We start from the raw sequence: 20,978 nt of genomic DNA, 5'->3' as shown, positions 1-20,978 counted from the left end.
TTAGTGTTGTTATACTTACTAAAATCATGATGAAACCTTTTGGATAATACTTATTCATGTCCTAGTCTCGGGTTCTTTAAAATATGTACATAGCCTAGTATTGTACCGTTAATGTAGCATGTGATGTATTATCTTGCATTTTGTGCGTGAACTTCACTTTATATAATGTTGTTATGAAAGTTTATATTTCATGATTGTCAACATTAATAATTGATATTATATTGGTGGTGTATATTCTTCTACTTTTTACGGTGTATGTGTATAGGAATATAATGTTTCATATCTGTTTTAGTTGTAAATTTATGTTTTTGTGTCTTGTTGTTGATGCACTACCATCTCTTGGTGAATACTCATTAAGGTTTTGATGAGGTCAGGGTATGACCATTAATTAGGATAATTAATGTATGTTATTTAGAACGGGGACTGTACATACGTTAAGGGGGGAGAAGTGTCAGCTGTGTTTCTACACTGGCAATAATGATTATTGTAAAAGGAGAGTTTTGTAGGATGTGTTGTAGGTTATGTATATGGTTGTAATATGGCCATTACCTATGGTGTTTATTTTCTGTACTGGGATTGTGTACTAGAGGTTTTGTAATATCTAGAATGTTTTTTTAATTTTATACTCTTATACATTATTGTATTTGTTCTATGTTTTAAATAAAAATATAAAAAAAATTTGTCATACAGTGGTGGAGGTGTTGACTGGTCATACAGTGGTGGAGGTGATGACTGGTTATACACTGGTGATGTTGACTGGTCAAACAATTGTGGTGTTGACTGGTCATGCAGTGGTGATGTTGACTGGTCAAACAGTGGAGGTGATGATTGGCCATGCAGTGGAGGTGTTGATTGGTCATACAGTGGTGGTGTTGACTGGTCATACAGTGGTGGAGCTGTTAATTGGTCATACAGTGGTGGAGCTGTTAATTGGTCAAACAGTGGTGGAGGTGTTGACTGGTCATACAGTGGTGGTGATGACTAGTCATACAGTGGTGTAGGTGTTGACTGGTCATACAGTGGTGGTATTGACTGGTTATACAGTGGTGGAGGTTTTGACTGGTCATACACTGGTGATGTTGACTGGTCAAACAATTGTGGTGTTGACTGGTCATGCAGTGGTGATGTTGACTGGTCAAACAGTGGAGGTGATGATTGGCCATGCAGTGGAGGTGTTGACTGGTCATACAGCGGTGGTGTTGACTGGTCATACAGTGGTGGAGCTGTTAATTGGTCATACAGTGGTGGAGCTGTTAATTGGTCAAACAGTGGTGGAGGTGTTGACTGGTCATACAGTGGTGGTGATGACTAGTCATACAGTGGTGTAGGTGTTGACTGGTCATACAGTGGTGGTGTTGACTGGTCATACAGTGGTGATGTTGACTGATAATACAGTGGTGCTGTTTACTGGTCATACAGGCGTGGTGTTGACTGGCCATACAGTGGTGGTGTTGACTGGTCATACGGTGGTGGAGTTGTCTGGTCATACAGTGGTGGTATTTACTGGTAATACAGGGGTGGAGGTGTTGTCTGGTCATACAGTGGTGCTGTTGACTGGTCATACAGTGGTGGTGTTGACTGGTCATACAGTGGTGGTGTTGACTGGTCATACAGTGGTGGTGTTGTCTGGTTATACAGTGGTTGTGTTGACTGGTTGTGGCATGCAAAGAGTACGTAACCTTTATTTGGCGCATGTACACACCCTCATTTACAGGTTATCTCACCCAACCAGCGAACCAGGTGACTGAGGGTTGACGATGGGGCCTCGTCGTTCAACCAGTAACCAGGTTCCAGCTAATAAAAAGATGGTTTTGGCAATAGCAGAGGTTATGTGGGTACCACTCTCCTGTCTGCCCTTGTCATTCCCATTCTAGAGCTGGTTGAAGCACGGTCTGCTCTCTAGTGGCTTCTATTCTGCCTTGTTCACCGTGGAGTGCACTAATACCTATCACTGTACATAGTGTATATAGTGTACACACTTCTGTTCTAAATTGGTGAAGGATAATATAAATCAAAACTTTTCTGCTGTGTTTATTTTGCTCCCTTTACACCCAGGATAACAGGCCATTTGGAATCCTGGGTTGTAATATGGGTAGCCTGTCTGAGAGCTGCAGCTGGACTTTGAGAAAGGGTTGAGCCTAGGGTGAAGTTGGAAGCAGGAACATTGTGTAGCTTGCTGTCTGGCATTGCATTAGCTTTGCCAACGCTTTACAAACTTTGCGTGTTAGTTGCTTTATGGTCAGCCTTGCTATTGCGTGATCGTTTAACAGCTCGCTACTAGCCTCTTCGTTGTGAAGATTTTGCAGTCAGCTTTGCTATTGGGTATCCACCTTGTATGCGTATTCTGCAATCGTACTGTGCATAGCTAAGCGTGTTCTGCAAATAACGTGTTACGTTGGGGTATTCTGAAATCGTACTGTGCATAGCGAATAACTTATACATTGTGGTATGCCAATGTGGTATGCCAACAGTGGTGATGTTGACTGGTCAAACAATGGTGGTGTTGACTGGTTATGCAGTGATGGTGTTGATTAGTCAAATAGTGGAGGTATTGACTGGTCATACAGTGATGGTGTTGACTCGTCATACAGTGGTGGAGTTGACTGGTCATACAGTGGTGGTATTGATTGGTTATGCAGTGGTGGAAGTTTTGACTGGTCATACACTGGTGATGTTGACTGGTCAAACAATTGTGGTGTTGACTGGTCATGCAGTGGTGATGTTGAGTGGTCAAACAGCGGTGGTGTTGACCTTTCATACAGTGGAGGTGATGATTGGCCATGCAGTGGAGGTGTTGACTGGTCATACAGCGGTGGTGTTGCCTGGTCATGCAGTGGTGGTGTTGGCTGGTCATACAGGGGCGGTGTTGACTGTTCATACAGTGGTGGTGGTGACTGGTCATACCGTGGTGGTGTTGACTGGTCATATTGTGGTGGTGTTGACTGATCATTCAGTGGTGATGTTGACTGGTCATACAGTGGTAGTGTTGACTCCTCATACATTGGTGGTGTTGACTGGTCATACAGTGGTGGTGTTGACTGGTCATACAGTGGTGTAGGTGTTGACTGGTCATACAGTGGTGGTGTTGACTGGTCATACAGTGGTGGAGCTGTTAATTGGTCATACAGTGGTGGAGCTGTTAATTGGTCATACAGTGGTGGAGGTGTTGACTGGTCATACAGTGGTGGTGTTGACTGGTCATACAATGGTGGAGGTGTTGACTGGTCATACAGTGGTGGTGTTGACTGGTATTACAACCCAGGATTCCAAATGGCCTGTTATCCTGGGTGTAAAGGGAGCAAAACAAACACAGCAGAAAAGTTTTGACTTATGTTATCCCTCACCAATTTAGAACAGCTATATGTACACTATATACACTATGTACAGTGATAGGTATTAGTGCACTCCTCGGTAAGCAAGGCAGAATAGAAGCCACAAGAGAGCAGACCTTGCTTCAACCAGCTCTAGAATGGGAATGACAAGGGCAGACAGGAGATTGGTACCCACATATCCTCTGCGATTGCCAAAACCATCTTCTTATTGGCTTGAACCTGGTTACTAGTTGAACGACGGGGCCCCATCGTCAACTCTCAATCACCTGGTTCGCTGGTTGGGGGAGGTAGCCTGTAAATGAGGGTGTGTACATGTGCCGAATAAAGGTTACATACTCTTTGCATACCACACCCCCACCCCGAGAAGGCTCAGAATTAGGCTGCCACCTCCCAGTGGTAACCGTGCCGCCATGGCACAAAATAATAGGACCGCCTTTCCTCTCAACCATCCAACTCTTAGAGCTCAGCTTTTCTAGTGACTAAAAAACAAACCTTAAACTCAAAGCGAGACAGCAAACAGTCGGACTAGCTTAGGTCCAAGACACAGGCGGACGGTAGCCCGTATCCCTTCACTAAAAAAAAAAACCCACACAAGGGGATAAAAAAAAAGAGCATCGAAGGGGTTACCACAAGTAACCTAACATCCTAACCTAATATATATAATTAAATAATATAGTTAGACTCTAGATAAAGAGTCTGCCAACATAGTTGTGGAAAATTGCATTTATCTGAATGTATTATTATATACGTAACAGTAAATGAACATTGATAATTATTATTTATCAGTTAGACAAGTAGGAATTTGGGACACCTAGGTCGCAAAAAATGTCCCCCTTCGATACCTACAACTGTCATATCCACAAGTTGCTCTGGACCTATTAATTAAATGAAATATACATACACCAGGAATACTCGTAAATATATAAATTTGTGGACTGTATATTAAAAATAAATGGTTATATATATACACAATTACATAACAGAAGGAAAATATATCTTAATATCACTCACCAATTTGACTGGATATTAAATTGTATCATACTCAGAAAAACCTCACTAACTAAATTTATGAAAACACTGGCCAGAATTATACACAAATCTAGAGAGCTTATCTGAGGTTCCTGGAGCTGTCTTGTCCAGTCGTCTGATATCTCAAGTTATGCAGGAATGCATGTCCAACAATTTCGCCTCCTATTTGATAGGTGTCAGCCCAATTTTAACCTCTAGAGCACGAAAATTCCTTCCCATTACACTAACGTTGTATCCAATTCAAAACCAAGATGGCGAGTCGCGTCTGCGCAGACGTAGGCTTTCCGTTTTCTATGATATAAATATTATTAAACACAGTATGGCCATCTATTTACATATAAATACTGAATTTCTGGAAAATATATACAGTATTTTCCACACTGCCGCCGGCCGGAGTTCGTTGCTAAACGATTCAAATTACTCCTTCCTTTAGGAGACGATTCCAGCCAGTTCTGGCTTGAGTGGCTGTTCTCCTAGTAGGTCTTACTACGATTTCATCTTCCGGCATCACTTGGTCTGCGTTATCTTCCATATCACTCGTGTCACTTTCCCTCAGATTTTCATTTACGTTTGATTGAACACCTAATTCCAAGGGAATCAATTTATTAATTGTGTGTAAACTTTCCTGCCACGACACATCACTTTGACATTCCTGACAACACCTTGTGTATCTGAGTACAATGTCAATACTTTGCCCAGAGGCCACAATGTTCGATGATGTTCATTGTCAATTAACACAATGTCACCTGGTTGAATGGTCTGTCGATTTATTGCCTCTGTCGCACCATAAAAGTGTTCACATAGTGTAAGAAGATATTCCTTACGCCACACATTAGACCAATGATCAATTACTTTATTTAACATTTTAAATTTATTACACAACACTGCCGCATCATTGTAATCTTCATCACTTTCTTCTGGATTATCTCTATAGACAGGGGCAGCTTCCAATTTCCTTCCACATATTAGGTGAGAAGGTGTTAATACATCTGCATCAGGTGTATCACTCATGTACGAGTGAGGCCTATTATTATTATTTTTTATTATCACACTGGCCGATTCCCACCAAGGCAGGGTGGCCCGAAAAAGAAAAACTTTCACCATCATTCACTCTATCACTGTCTTGCCAGAAGGGTGCTTTACACTACAGTTTTTAAACTGCAACATTAACACCCCTCCTTCAGAGTGCAGGCACTGTACTTCCCATCTCCAGGACTCAAGTCCGGCCTGCCGGTTTCCCTGAACCCCTTCATAAATGTTACTTTGCTCACACTCCAACAGCACGTCAAGTATTAAAAACCATTTGTCTCCATTCACTCCTATCAAACACGCTCACGCATGCCTGCTGGAAGTCCAAGCCCCTCGCACACAAAACCTCCTTTACCCCCTCCCTCCAACCTTTCCTAGGCCGACCCCTACCCCGCCTTCCTTCCACTACAGACTGATACACTCTTGAAGTCATTCTGTTTCGCTCCATTCTCTCTACATGTCCGAACCACCTCAACAACCCTTCCTCAGCCCTCTGGACAACAATTTTGGTAATCCCGCACCTCCTCCTAACTTCCAAACTACGAATTCTCTGCATTATATTCACACCACACATTGCCCTCAGACATGACATCTCCACTGCCTCCAGCCTTCTCCTCGCTGCAACATTCATCACCCATGCTTCACACCCATATAAGAGCGTTGGTAAAACTATACTCTCATACATTCCCCTCTTTGCCTCCAAGGACAAAGGTTTTTGTCTCCACAGACTCCTAAGTGCACCACTCACTCTTTTCCCCTCATCAATTCTATGATTCACCTCATCTTTCATAGACCCATCCGCTGACACGTCCACTCCCAAATATCTGAATACATTCACCTCCTCCATACTCTCTCCCTCCAATCTGATATTCAATCTTTCATCACCTAATCTTTTTGTTATCCTCATAACCTTACTCTTTCCTGTATTCACCTTTAATTTTCTTCTTTTGCACACCCTACCAAATTCATCCACCAATCTCTGCAACTTCTCTTCAGAATCTCCCAAGAGCACAGTGTCATCAGCAAAGAGCAGCTGTGACAACTCCCACTTTGTGTGTGATTCTTTATCTTTTAACTCCACGCCTCTTGCCAAGACCCTCGCATTTACTTCTCTTACAACCCCATCTATAAATATATTAAACAACCACGGTGACATCACACATCCTTGTCTAAGGCCTACTTTTACTGGGAAAAAATTTCCCTCTTTCCTACATACTCTAACTTGAGCCTCACTATCCTCGTAAAAACTCTTCACTGCTTTCAGTAACCTACCTCCTACACCATACACTTGCAACATCTGCCACATTGCCCCCCTATCCACCCTGTCATATGCCTTTTCCAAATCCATAAATGCCACAAAGACCTCTTTAGCCTTATCTAAATACTGTTCACTTATATGTTTCACTGTAAACACCTGGTCCACACACCCCCTACCTTTCCTAAAGCCTCCTGGTTCATCTGCTATCCTATTCTCCGTCTTACTTTTAATTCTTTCAATAATAACTCTACCATACACTTTACCAGGTATACTCAGCAGAGTTATCCCCCTACAATTTTTGCACTCTCTTTTATCCCCTTTGCCTTTATACAAAGGAACTATGCATGCTCTCTGCCAATCCCTAGGTACCTTACCCTCTTCCATACATTTATTAAATAATTGCACCAACCACTCCAAAACTATATCCCCACCTGCTTTTAACATTTCTATCTTTATCCCATCAATCCCGGCTGCCTTACCCCCTTTCATTTTACCTACTGCCTCACGAACTTCCCCCACACTGACAACTGGCTCTTCCTCACTCCTACAAGATGTTATTCCTCCTTGTCCTATACACGAAATCACAGCTTCCCTATCTTCATCAACATTTAACAATTCCTCAAAATATTCCCTCCATCTTCCCAATACCTCTAACTCTCCATTTAATAACTCTCCTCTCCTATTTTTAACTGACAAATCCATTTGTTCTCTAGGCTTTCTTAACTTGTTAATCTCACTCCAAAACTTTTTCTTATTTTCAACAAAATTTGTTGATAACATCTCGCCCACTCTCTCATTTGCTCTCTTTTTACATTGCTTCACCACTCTCTTAACCTCTCTTTTTTTCTCCATATACTCTTCCCTCCTTGCATCACTTCTACTTTGTAAAAACTTCTCATATGCTAACTTTTTCTCCCTTACTACTCTCTTTACATCATCATTCCACCAATCGCTCCTCTTCCCTCCCGCACCCACTTTCCTGTAACCACAAACTGAACATTCTAACACTACATTTTTAAACCTACCCCATACCTCTTCGACCCCATTGCCTATGCTCTCATTAGCCCATCTATCCTCCAATAGCTGTTTATATCTTACCCTAACTGCCTCCTCTTTTAGTTTATAAACCTTCACCTCTCTCTTCCCTGATACTTCTATTCTCCTTGTATCCCATCTACCTTTTACTCTCAGTGTAGCTACAACTAGAAAGTGATCTGATATAACTGTGGCCCCTCTATAAACATGTACATCCTGAAGTCTACTCAACAGTCTTTTATCTACCAACACATAATCCAACAAACTACTGTCATTTCGCCCTACATCGTATCTTGTATACTTATTTATCCTCTTTTTCTTAAAATATGTATTACCTATAACTAAACCCCTTTCTATACAAAGTTCAAGCAAAGGGCTCCCATTATCATTTACACCTGGCACCCCAAACTTACCTACCACACCCTCTCTAAAAGTTTCTCCTACTTTAGCATTCAGGTCCCCTACCACAATTACTCTCTCACTTGGTTCAAAGGCTCCTATACATTCACTTAACATCTCCCAAAATCTCTCTCTCTCCTCTGCATTCCTCTCTTCTCCAGGTGCATACACGCTTATTATGACCCACTTCTCGCATCTAACCTTTACTTTAATCCACATAATTCTTGAATTTACACATTCATATTCTCTTTTCTCCTTCCATAACTGATCATTCAACATTACTGCTACCCCTTCCTTTGCTCTAACTCTCTCAGATACTCCAGATTTAATCCCATTTATTTCCCCCCACTGAAACTCCCCTACCCCCTTCAGCTTTGTTTCGCTTAGGGCCAGGACATCCAACTTCTTTTCATTCATAACATCAGCAATCATCTGTTTCTTGTCATCCGCACTACATCCACGCACATTTAAGCATCCCAGTTTTATAAAGTTTTTCTTCTTCTCTTTTTTAGTAAATGTCTACAGGAGAAGGGGTTACTAGCCCATTGCTCCCGGCATTTTAGTCGCCTCATACGACACGCATGGCTTACGGAGGAAAGATTCTTTTCCACTTCCCCATGGACAATAGAAGAAATAAAGAAGAACAAGAGCTATTTAGAAAAAGGAGAAAAACCTAGATGTATGTATATATATATATGCATGTGCGTGTCTGTGAAGTGTGACCAAAGTGTAAGTAGGAGTAGCAAGATATCCCTGTTATCTAGCGTGTTTATGAGACAGAAAAAGAAAACAGCAATCCTACCATCATGCAAAACAGTTACAGGTTTCTGTTTCACAGTCATCTGGCAGGACGGTAGTACTTCCCTGGGTGGTTGCTGTCTACCAACCTACTACCTATTATTTATACGATTTTCTGCCTCCACTAACATTGCACGGAATTCTTCCAAATTAATTCTCTTCCGGTGTAGTACTTTGCGGAGACACCTCTTCACTGTGCCTATCAGTCTTTCGTACAGCCCCCCCTGCCAAGGGGCTCTAGGAGTAATAAATTTCCAGGTACACACTCGCTGGGTTAACAGAGATTGAACATCGTTACTATTATTTAATTCTATCAAGTGTTGAGCACCTGCTACAAAATTTGTGGCATTATCTGAAATCATCAATCTCGGACAGGATCTCCTAGCTGCAAATTTTCGAAACAGCTGTATAAACTGTTCTGCAGACAAGTCCTGTGCCACTTCTAAATGAAGTGCCCTAGTAGCAGTACAGGTGAACAAACAAACATACACTTTCAGTGGAACACCATCTGAAGTACCTGTTAAAATTATTGGACCACTATAGTCTACACCTGTTACATCAAATGGTTTCACTAATTGTACACGCTCCTTTGGCAATGGTGGAGGACCTGGGTACATATAGGATCTGGCATCCACACGGCGACATATTACACAAGATTTAATCACCCTTTTTACACTTTGCCGTCCTTGTGGAATCCAGATAGTTTCCCTAATACAATTTAGGGTATCTTGTACCCCTCCATGCATTACATTTTTATGGGCATTTAGAACAATCAAATTTGTTAGATGATGAGTTTTGGGCAGTAAGATAGGGTGTTTAGCATAATCACCCAATTCAGCATTTTGTAACCTACCTCTGCACCTAATTACACTGTTCTCTAAATACAGCCCCAATTTCTCTATTATGGAACCTTTCACAATTTTTCTTTCCATCATCAATTTAATCTCATTTCCATAGATTTCCTCCTGTACCCTCTTTATCCAATATTCAAGAGGATGTGAAAACTTATATGAAATATTCATCTTGTTTAGAAATTTAAACACCAACTTAGTTACATTGATTAGTTTGGATAAAGAAGAATGCCTATTTATATCAATGGATAAAGAAGGACAAACTATTGGAGCGGTGGTCACAGTAATTTCAACAGGAGCAATATACGCCTTTTGTACAGGCCAATTAGCTTTATTTACAAACCAGCTCGGTCCTTTAAACCATGATACAGCATTTACAAAATTAGCATAAGGTAAACCTCGAGACAAAAAATCAGCTGGATTCTCCTCACCAGGTATATGATTAAATGTTAACATATGCTGACCCAAACTATTATACTTCTCTTGCATCTGATAAATTTCAGCGACTCTGTTTTGTACATACACAATTTTATTGTTTCCATTGCGAATCCATTGTAAGGATACCTCATTATCAGACCAAATTACAGTGTCGCTAATATTTACCTCCTGCAACTTATTTCTTATATAATTAGCTAATTTGACACCTACATAAATGGCTGTTAATTCCAACTGAGGCAAGGTACGTGATTTAATTGGAGACACTTTAGCCTTAGACACAACAAGAGAAATAACACTATTACATTGAAAGTAAGCAACTGCTCCATATGCCAATTTTGAAGCATCACAAAAAATGTGGAGTACATTTTTCCCATTTGGATTGGCCACTTGGGGTGAGAACTCCAACATTGGAATTTTTTCATAATCACCAATTAATTCATCCCACCTGTCAATGAATTCCTCAGGTAGAATTTCATCCCAAGCACATTTAAGTTTCCATGCTTCCTGAATTAATAATTTCCCTCTGATAGTAAGAGGTGACACTAAACCTAGTGGATCAAAACATTTGGAAACTTCAGCAAGCAAAACTCTCTTAGTTAATTTATTGGGCATACTGTAATTATTAGTTTTTAACATTAGCAAATCTCTCTCAGTATCCCAATTTAAACCCAATACATTACTACATTTTGGCACTTCATCTCCAGGGTAATCTTTACTTATTTTGTCCTTTAATTTGGATGAATTACTATTCCATTCTCTCAAAGGCATATTTGCACTTTGCATTATTTTATTAGCCTCTCCATAAGTCATTAACAGTTCCTCTTCAGTTGACGTCACACCCAGGAAATTGTCCACATAAAATTGTTTGCTCATTACTTTACTCAATGGACTTCCCGTACGTTTAAGGTGTGCATTTATCGTCGCTTGAAGTAGGAACGGACTGGATGTAGCACCAAACAATACGCTCCTAAAGCGATAGGTTTTCAGAGGGCTAAGTGGGTCACTAGGATTCTCAGGCCATAAGAAGCGGGTACAATCCCAGTCAGCCTCTTGTAAACCCACTCTTAGGAAAGCTTTACTTATGTCAGCCGTAAAGGCATAATGCTTCACTCTGAAATTTAATAAGATATCTCCTAATTTTTCCGTCAACGACGGACCTGTCATCAAGCAGTCATTTAAACTAAGGTACATTTTTGTTATTCCTGGCACTACAATTAAACACAATTCTCAGAGGAGTGGTCTTAGAATCCTTCTTCACTCCGTGATGTGGCAAATAGTGACCATAAATTTTGGCTTGCTCAGGAGGTACCTCTTCTATAAATTTATTAATTAATTGTTCAGCAATTATATCATTATAGGCAGTTAACAATTCTGGTGTCTTACTCAGTTCGCGGAGCTGAGCCTTTAATTTTCCATATGCCATTCTGTAATTGATGGGCAGTTCTGGATGGTTCAGTCTCCACGGACCATATAGTAATTCAATCTGTTGGAAATGACTTTCTCAAGAACTTTTCCAGTGACTACAAGTAAAGATATAGGTCTATAGTTCCCAGGTTGGTGGATGTCTTTATTGGGGTTCGCAAGAAAGATCATTCTAGCAGTCTTAAAAACAACTGGAAAATGTCCTGAGGCCAAGATGGCATTAAAGATATTTACCAAGGACTGTTTGCAATTTCTAGGTAGGTACTTTATTTGTTTCATTGTTATTCCAGAGAGGCCAGGGGCTCTATTTCTCATTCTTCCAATAACCTGACTTATCTCTAGTAATGTAATAGGTCTAGTAAGCGGGTGGGTATCTTCAAGAGTTGAAGTATCGATGGTAGGTAGTGGTTGTAGATCATCCAAGTTTTCATCTCTCCATTCATTTACTAACTGATAATGATTATTATTAAATTGACGACTGTTATTGTGAGAGAGAATTTTCTCCCATACATCACCCATCAAATTAGCCTGGTCCTGTGGATCGTCAAGTTTAATTTCAACATCTTCATCATCCTCATCAGTGAAGGTATGAACTAGGTAGTTAGGAGCCTTGTGCTTTGCCCCTAAAAGTTGTCGGATCTTACTCCAAAATTTTGCTGGTTCACGTTTATATTGATTAGCTTGAAGAACTAGAAATTTCCATATGTCTCGTTTGTGTTGACTAATCATGTTAATTAATTCGTGCCTTAATCGGTGCAGTGTAGCTGCTGGTGGTTGTCGCGTTTGAAGATGCCTTCGACATTCTGCTTGATAATTTCTTAAAGTGTCTCTAATTTCTCTAGTAGGTTTATATTGTTGGTATATCTTTGTGGAAGCTAATTGGCAAGTTGCATTGGTAGCTTCAATTATTCGATTGTGCAGGGACCTGATTAGTCGCACCCAGTATTGTCCAGATTCAAATTTTACATCTCTCAGGTATTGCTCCTGAGTAAAAGAATCGTCTGGACTTTCTTCATTTACATTTATTCCAGTGCTGTCTAATTCCCACAATTTATGCACTGGCTCAACACCATCCTCTATGGAAGAATTATACTGGGGTACGATTTCATGAGTAAGACACATGAATTATTATTACGAGGAATCCTACCATACATTACATGTCCTCCTGCAGTCTTCAAAAGGGTGGCACCACATTTCTTTACCATACCCTTTACAAAGGAGGCATAATAGTCACTACCTATCAAAATATTTATTGGGCCTACAGAATCATCACTTACCCCAGAAGATGCTAAATTTACATTATGTGAAAGTCTTTCTGTAGCTTTACTAAGCCCTACTGTAGATATTTTCTCTGGAAGTCTATCTACAATTACTACATTAACACGTTTTTTCTCATTGCCCAACCTGACAGTTACATAAACAGTGTCATACAATTGAGCTCTTTTATCCGAGAGAAAACCAGATAATTTTAAAGTTGTGGGATCTCCCATCTGTACTTTCATACCATCAAGACATTTACGTTTTATGAAAATACGCTGGGATCCCTGGTCCAATAATGCAGTTACATTTTTTGATTTATGCCTATCATCAATTTTTCCCTGTAACACAGGTAAGGCTACTTCAGTAAAACCATCATTATTAACATTAGCAGCAATTTTTACATTAGCTACTGTTGTGTCAAGATTGTCAACATTATCAATATTATCAACATTATCATATAGACCTTTACACATGACTATATGGTGTCTTCCTTTGTGACATTGATAACAGAAGTTTAATTTGGCATAACAATCCTTTACATTGTGATTACCCAAACACCTGATACATCTGTCAAGTTCCTCCAATCTTTCAACTTTATCATTCCATGAATTGTATGCATAATTGTATACATAACAGTAAATGAACATTGATAATTATTATTTATCAGTTAGACAAGTAGGAATTTGGGACACCTAGGTCGCAAAAAATGTCCCCCTTCGATACCTACAACTATCATGTCCACAAGTTGCTCTGGACCTATTAATTAAATGAAATATACATACACCAGGAATACTGGTAAATATATAAATTTGTGGACTGTATATTAAAAATAATAAATGGTTATATATATACACAATTACATAACAGAAGGAAAATATATCTTAATATCACTCACCAATTTGACTGGATATTAAGTTGTATCATACTCAGAAAAACCTCACTAACTAAATTTATGAAAATACTGGCCAGATTTATACACAAATCTAGAGAGCTTATCTGAGGTTCCTGGAGCTGTCTTGTCCAGTCGTCTGATATCTCAAGTTATGCAGGAATGCATGTCCAACAATTTCGCCTCCTATTTGAGAGGTGTCAGCCCAATTTTAACCTCTAGAGCAAGAAAATTCCTTCCCATTACACTAACATTGTATCCAATTCAAAACCATGATGGCGAGTCTCGTCTGCGCAGACGCAGGCTTTCCGTTTTCTATAACATAAATATTATTAAATACAGTATGGCCATCTATTTACATATAAATACTGAATTTCTGGAAAATATATACAGTATTTTCCACAATAGTTTCTTTGCCGGCAATATATTTAATTCTGAGAGAGTAAGATTGCAGTCGTAAAGCCCAACCCATGAGCCTTGTGTTGTGGTTCTTCATTGCTTGGAGATATACTAGAGGATTGTTATCACTGTAGACGGTGGCCACCTGCGAAGTCTGGCCCACATAAACATCGAAATGCTACAAAGCCAGTACCAGCGCGAGGGCTTCTTTTTCAATGGTAGAGTAAGCCCTCTGATGCGGCTGGAATTTGGCAGAGAAGTAGGCTACAGGCTTCAACTCCTCGTTCCCGTTTTGCAATAGTACTGCTCCAACCCCAGACTCACAAGCATCAACCTGTAATGAAAAAGGTTTGGAGAAGTCTGGAGACAAAAGAATGGGTGCAGTACACAATAATCTTTTTGCTTTATCAAAAGCATTTTGACATTCTGGGGTCCAATTAAAGGGAACTTTGTGACTGGTAAGAGAGGTAAGAGGGGCTACAATATCTGAGAAATTCTTACAGAATCTTCTGTAAAATCCTATCATGCCTAGGAAATGGTGAAGAGATTTCCTATCATGAGGAACTGGATAATCTTTAATAGTAAGAACTTTAGCAAGTTTAGCAGCAACTTTACCACTACCTACTTCATGGCCTACAAAAGTGACAGTGGCCTGGCCAAAGGAAGATTTAGATAAGTTAACAGTTAAATGGGAACTCTGAAAGGTCTCAAAAAGAGCCTTAAGTTTAAGTAGGTGTTGACCCCAAGTATCAGACACCACAACAATATCATCCAGGTAAGCTGCCGTGCCTTCAAGTCCTTTCATAGCCTGATGGATAAGTTTCTGGAATGAAGATGGGGAGTTTTTCATTCCGACGGGGGTAACTGTGTATTGATAATGACCTGGAATTACGAAGGCAGAGATTTCCTTCGCCTTATCCGTCAAAGGTACCTGATAATAACCTTTAAGGAGATCTAACTTTGACAAAGTTAAATTAGGTCAATTAGGTCATCCAGACGAGGAAGAGGGTAAGCATCTGTGATTGTGACCTCATTCACCTTACGGTAGTCTGCATACATACGAAACCCTCCATCAGCTTTTTTAACAAAGATGCACGGTGAAGCCCATGGACTAGATGACTCCTCCACTAAACCATGCTTTAACAGAAATTCTACTTCCTGCTGAAGTAGCCTCTGCTTTTCAGGATTAGCTCTGTAGGGGGAGAGTTTAATAGGTTCAGAGTTTCCCACATCTACATCATGATAACCTAACGTACATTTTTTCGGCACATCCGAAAAAAATATTAGGGTATGACTGTAGAAGCTCAGTTAAACTTGTTGCTTTCATTTCAGATAGTCCCTCCATCAAAGGGCTAGGGTCCTTGAGGAAGACAGAATTTGAAAGTTTAAATTAATTTCGGAAATAGAGTGCAAATAATCAGAGTCGTCCTCAGAGGAAGGGGACAGAGTCATGACTGGAACTTCATCTCGTGTATGAAAAGATTTTTATTGATTAACGTGGTAAGTTTTAGTTTTTGAGGTCTTATCAATGGGAGCTACCACATAATTTACATCAGATAATTTACTTACAATTTGCATAGGTCCCGTAAATCTTGCTTTCAAGGTGTGGCCAGGTATTGGTTCCTGCACCAACACCTTGTCTCCTGGATGGAAGGAGCGGAATTGTGCACTTCTGTCATACCTCTGTTTCATCTTATTTTGAGCTGTCTTTAGGTTAGCCTTGGCTAACTGACGTGCCACCTGCAACCTGGAAGACGGGTTGTAGAGTGTTGAGCTAACGTCTTCTCCCATCCATCCTTTTTTGAGCACCCGAAGAGGACCTCATACATTGTGCCCAAAGATCAGCTCAAACGGACTATACCCGGTAGATTCTTGCATCGTTTCTCGCACTGAGAATAGCAACAAAGGTAGTGATTCATCCCAGTCTGTAGGAAAATGCATGCAAAAAGTTCTCATTATGGTTTTTAAAGTCTGATGGAATCTTTCCAAGGCGCCTTGGGACTGAGGATGATAGGCAGTGGATAAGTTGTGGATTATCCTTAACCTAGTTAATGCCTCCCTAAATGCTTTGGCAGTAAAGTTAGTACCTTGAGCACTTTGAATAGTTTTAGGAATGCCAAAACAAGAAATAAATTTGGTTAAAGCTTTGAGAATAGCTTTAGTATTAATACTGTGCATGGGAATTGCTTCAGGATATCTAGTTACTCTATCCATAATGGTAAATAAATACTGGTTTCCGGCCTTTGACCTAGGTAGTGGACCTACACAATCGATAATTAAATCTGCAAAAGGTTCTCCATCAGCAGGTATAGGTTGGAGAGATGCAGGTTTAATGGAATGTGCAGGTTTCCCAACTTGCTGACATTCTCGGCAACACCTGATATGATTCTTCACATCCTGCTTTAATTTTGGCCAATAAAATTCTTTTGTGATTCTATATAAAGTTTTTGTAATTCCTAAGTGACCTCCTAATGAAGCATTAGGAGCTATATTTAATATTTGAGGTCTAAACTTTGTTGGAACCACTAACCTGTCAGACAATTGCCGGCCCTCTATCTCCTTACCAGTCTCAGTGCAGATCAAATAATCGTTTTTAAGTTCATACTTGACCGGATGATCCAAAGATGATTTACCCATGGCTGCCTGAAAAGCTAAATTTAAAGAAGGGTCCTTTCGTTGTTCCTCCCAGGACAGTCCCTCGGGCATGGAAACAGAGATATCTGGCAATCCTGCAACCTTGGAAAAGGAAGGCTTGATCGGGGTCTGTTAACTTGATCTACGAGGCTCTGGCCAGTTTTCCTCGTAAAACAACGTGGCTATTCCGAGACCGGAGTCGTCCAAGGATAGGTCAACATTCTCATCAGACAACCCTTGGGATGTTGCCCGAGTTATGGCCAACACCGGAGAAGAATTACTCATTATAGGTTCAGGACACACACTAGCAGTAGTAATGTTTTTACCCAGTAATAACATGGCATCTTTCATGGGGAATCCTTCGGATACACCCACAGCCAAGTACCCAGTGTAATATTTGCACTGTACATAAATTTTATGCAAAGGGACAGAATATATAGCTCCTCCAAATGCTTCCAATAAAACAGAGGAATTCAAAGAAGTGTTTTTTGAAAGGGGTAATATTCCCTCTCTTAAAAGTGAGCAATATGCTCCAGTATCTCTAAAGATTTTGACTTCAGTTGTTTCTGAGTTTTCCTGAAGGGAAATAAAACTCTTACAATAATAAGGGGCCATCCCTTTTTCTACTTCTCTCGGGGACATATTACTAGGGATATTAGAGATTTTCCCAATGGGTTGGGGTTTGTGGGGGAAGTTGGGACAGATGTGACCTACTTTGTTACAGAGGAAGCAGACGACAGGCTTGCCCTTTACTCCCTGCTGACGTTGCAACTGGTGTCGTTCTGGCTGGCGTCTCTCTGAATACTGTTGTCGAGATGCACCATGTTGAGTAGTTTGTCTCTCAGCAGGTGGACCATAAGTTGAGAAGCGTGGTTCACCAGGTGACTTAGTTGGCTGACGTAGACGTTCTCCCTCCGGCTGGCACTTCATTCTCCAAGGTTGACGATCTCTGCTCATGCCAGGCTGTTGAAAAGAGAGACGGGACAGCTCGGACAAGGAGCGGTTAGTTTCGAAGGTATCAGCCAACCTGGCTGCCTCCAATGCAGTGGTTAAGTCACGATCCTGCAGAAAGACTCGAACCTCTGGTCCCACAGATTCCAGCAGGTTGTCAATTAGAATAAGCTGCACCAGATCCTCAAAAGTGGCGACACCACTTGCTTTATACCAGCTGGTAAAAGCTTTGGTCTGCTGTCGCACAAAATCAACCAGGGATTGACCAAGCTGTCGCCTGCCTAATTTAAATAATTTCTTGTACTTAGCTGGGATACATGTATATGCTCCCAAAACTGGTTTTTACTACTTGATAATCAGAAAATTCAGCATCATTTAACACCGATGTAAATTCATGTGCCTTACCAAACAATGCTGTGTGAACCAACGATGCCCAATGCTGTTCCGGCCACCTCAAGGCTCGAGCCTGATTTTCGAAGCTTTCGAAAAATTGTTCTGGTTCGGCCTATTTGAAGCGGGTAACAAGCTGTACTGCTTTCTGTAAACTAAAATCATTTACAGAATGCGAAAACTGCCTCCTTTCTCTTTCCCTATCAAATTCTTCTTTTGCAAATGCTCTCTGTTCCCTAGTCTGCTCAAGATTGATTTTTGCCAGCTCAAGTGCCAATGCCACTGATTCACCTTGAGACAACCCTGCTGCACTAGACTGACTATTTTACTCCGTTGATATATCATCTTCCTTTTGTGAGAACATAGTAGTTTTTGCCCTAGCTCCCATAAAGGGAGGAGTCTGATGTGCCATCTCTTCTTCTCGAAGTTTGTCAGCAATCAGTGAACGCAGTTGCGCAGCTGTGAGAGTGCATTCGTAATTAATGCTAATGGAACGAGCAATTTGCCAACAAAGTTGTACGGACAATTTAGGTAAGTACAAAGTATATGCCGACACCAGACGTCTGACTCTTCCAGGTGGCATACCGCAATATACAAGTTCTTCGCTATGCACTGTACGATTGCAGAATACCACAACGTAACACGTTAATTTGCAGAACATGCTTAGCTATGCACAGTACGATTGCAGAATACGCATACAAGGTGGATACGCAATAGCAAAGCTGACTGCTAAATTCTTCACACCGAACAGGCTAGTAGCAACTGACACGCAAAATTTGTAAAGCAATGCCCGACAGCCAGCTACACACTGTTCTACAAGATTGACCGTAGCGAAGCGAACACACCGAACAAGCTAGTAGCGACCTGTTGAACGATCACACAATAGCAGGGCTGACCATAACAAAGCAACTGATACGCAAAATTTGTAAAACGTTGGCAAAGCTAATGCAATGCCAGACAGCAAGCTGCACTATGTTCCTGCTACCAGCTTCACCATAGGCTCAACCCTTTCTCTAAGTCCAGTTCCAGTTCCCGGACAGGCTACCCATATTACAACCCAGGACTCCAAATGGCCTGTTATCCTGGGTGTAAAGGGAGCAAAATAAACACAGCAGAAAAGTTTTTACTTATATTATCCTTCACCAATTTAGAATAGCAGTATGTACACTATATACACTATGTACAGTGATAGGTATTAGTGCACTCCACGGTGAACAAGGCAGAATAGAAGCCACAAGAGAGCAGACCGTACTTCAACCAGCTCTAGAATGGGAATGACAAGGGCAGACAGGAGAGTGGTACCCATATAACCTCTGCGATTGCCAAAACTATCTTCTTATTGGCTAGAACCTGGTTACTAGTTGAACGACGGCGCCCCATCGTCAACTCTCAGTCACCTGGTTCGCTGGTTGGGGGAGATAACCTGTAAATGAGACTGTGTACATGCGCCGAATAATGGTTACGTACTCTTTGCATGCCAGAACTGGTCATACAGTGGTGGAACTGTTAATTGGTCATTCAGTGGTGGAGGTATTGGCTGGTTATACAGTGGTGGTATTTACTGGTAATACGGTGGTGGAGGTGTTGACTAGTCATACAGTGGTGGTGTTGACTGGTCATACAGGGGCGGTGGTGTTGACTGGTCATTCAGTGGTGGTGTTGACTGGTCATACAGTGGTGGTGTTGACTGGTCATACAGTAGTGGAAGTGCTGACTGGTCATACAGTGGTGGTGGTGTTGATTGGTCATACAGTGGTGGTGGTGTTGACTGGTCATTCAGTGGTGGTGTTGACTGGTCATACAGTGGTGGTGTTGACTGGTCATACAGTGGTGGAAGTGTTCACTGGTCATACAGTGGTGGTGGTGTTAACTGGTCATGCAGTGGTGGAGATGATAACTGGTCATCCACTGGTGGTGATGTTGACTGGTTATACAGTGATGGATGTGTTGACTGGTCATACAGGGAATAATTGTTGATTGGTCACACAATGGTCGAGGTGCTGACTGGTCACAAAGTGATGGCGTTGACTGGTCATACGGTGGAGGTGTGTCCTGGTCATGCAGTGGAGGTGTTGACTGGTCATACAGTGGTGGTGTTGACTGGTCATACAGTGGTGGTGGTGTTGACTGGTCATACAGGGTAGGTGTTGACTGGTCATACATTGGTGGTGTTGGCTGGTCATACAGTGATGGTGTTGACTGGTCATACAGTGGAGGTGTGTCCTGGTCATGCAGTGGAGGTGTTGACTGGTCATACAGTGATGGTGTTGACTGGTCATACAGTGGTGGTGTTGACTGGTCATACAGGGTAGGTGTTGACGGGTCATACATTGGTGGTGTTGACTGGTCATACATTGGTGGTGTTGACTGGTCATACTCGGGTGGTGTTGACTGGTCATACAGTGGTGATGTTGACTGGTCATACAGTGGTAGTGTTTACTGGTCATACAGTGGTCGTGTTGACTGGTCAAACAGTGGTGGAGGTGATTTCTGGTCCTACAGTGGTAGTGTTGACTGGTCATACAGTGGAAGTGTTAACTGGTCATACAGTTGTGGTGTTGACTGGTAATACAGTGGTGGTGTTGACTGGTCATACAGTGGTGGTGTTGACTGGTCATACAGTAGTGGTGTTGACTGGTCATACAGTTGTTGTGTTGACTGGTCATACAGTGGTGGTGTTGACTGGTCATACTCTGGTGGTGTTAACTGGTCATACAGTTGAGGTGTTGACTGGTCATACAGTTGTGTTGTTGACTGGTAATACAGTGGTGGTGTTGACTTGTCATACAGTGGTGGAGTTGACTGGTCATGCAGAGGAGGTGTTGACTGGTCATACAGTGGTGATGTTGACTGGTCATACTGTG

This window comes from Cherax quadricarinatus, chromosome 7 (assembly GCF_038502225.1).
Source record: "Cherax quadricarinatus isolate ZL_2023a chromosome 7, ASM3850222v1, whole genome shotgun sequence".
Lineage (NCBI taxonomy): Eukaryota > Metazoa > Arthropoda > Malacostraca > Decapoda > Parastacidae > Cherax > Cherax quadricarinatus.
This window is presented reverse-complemented; position numbering follows the sequence as displayed.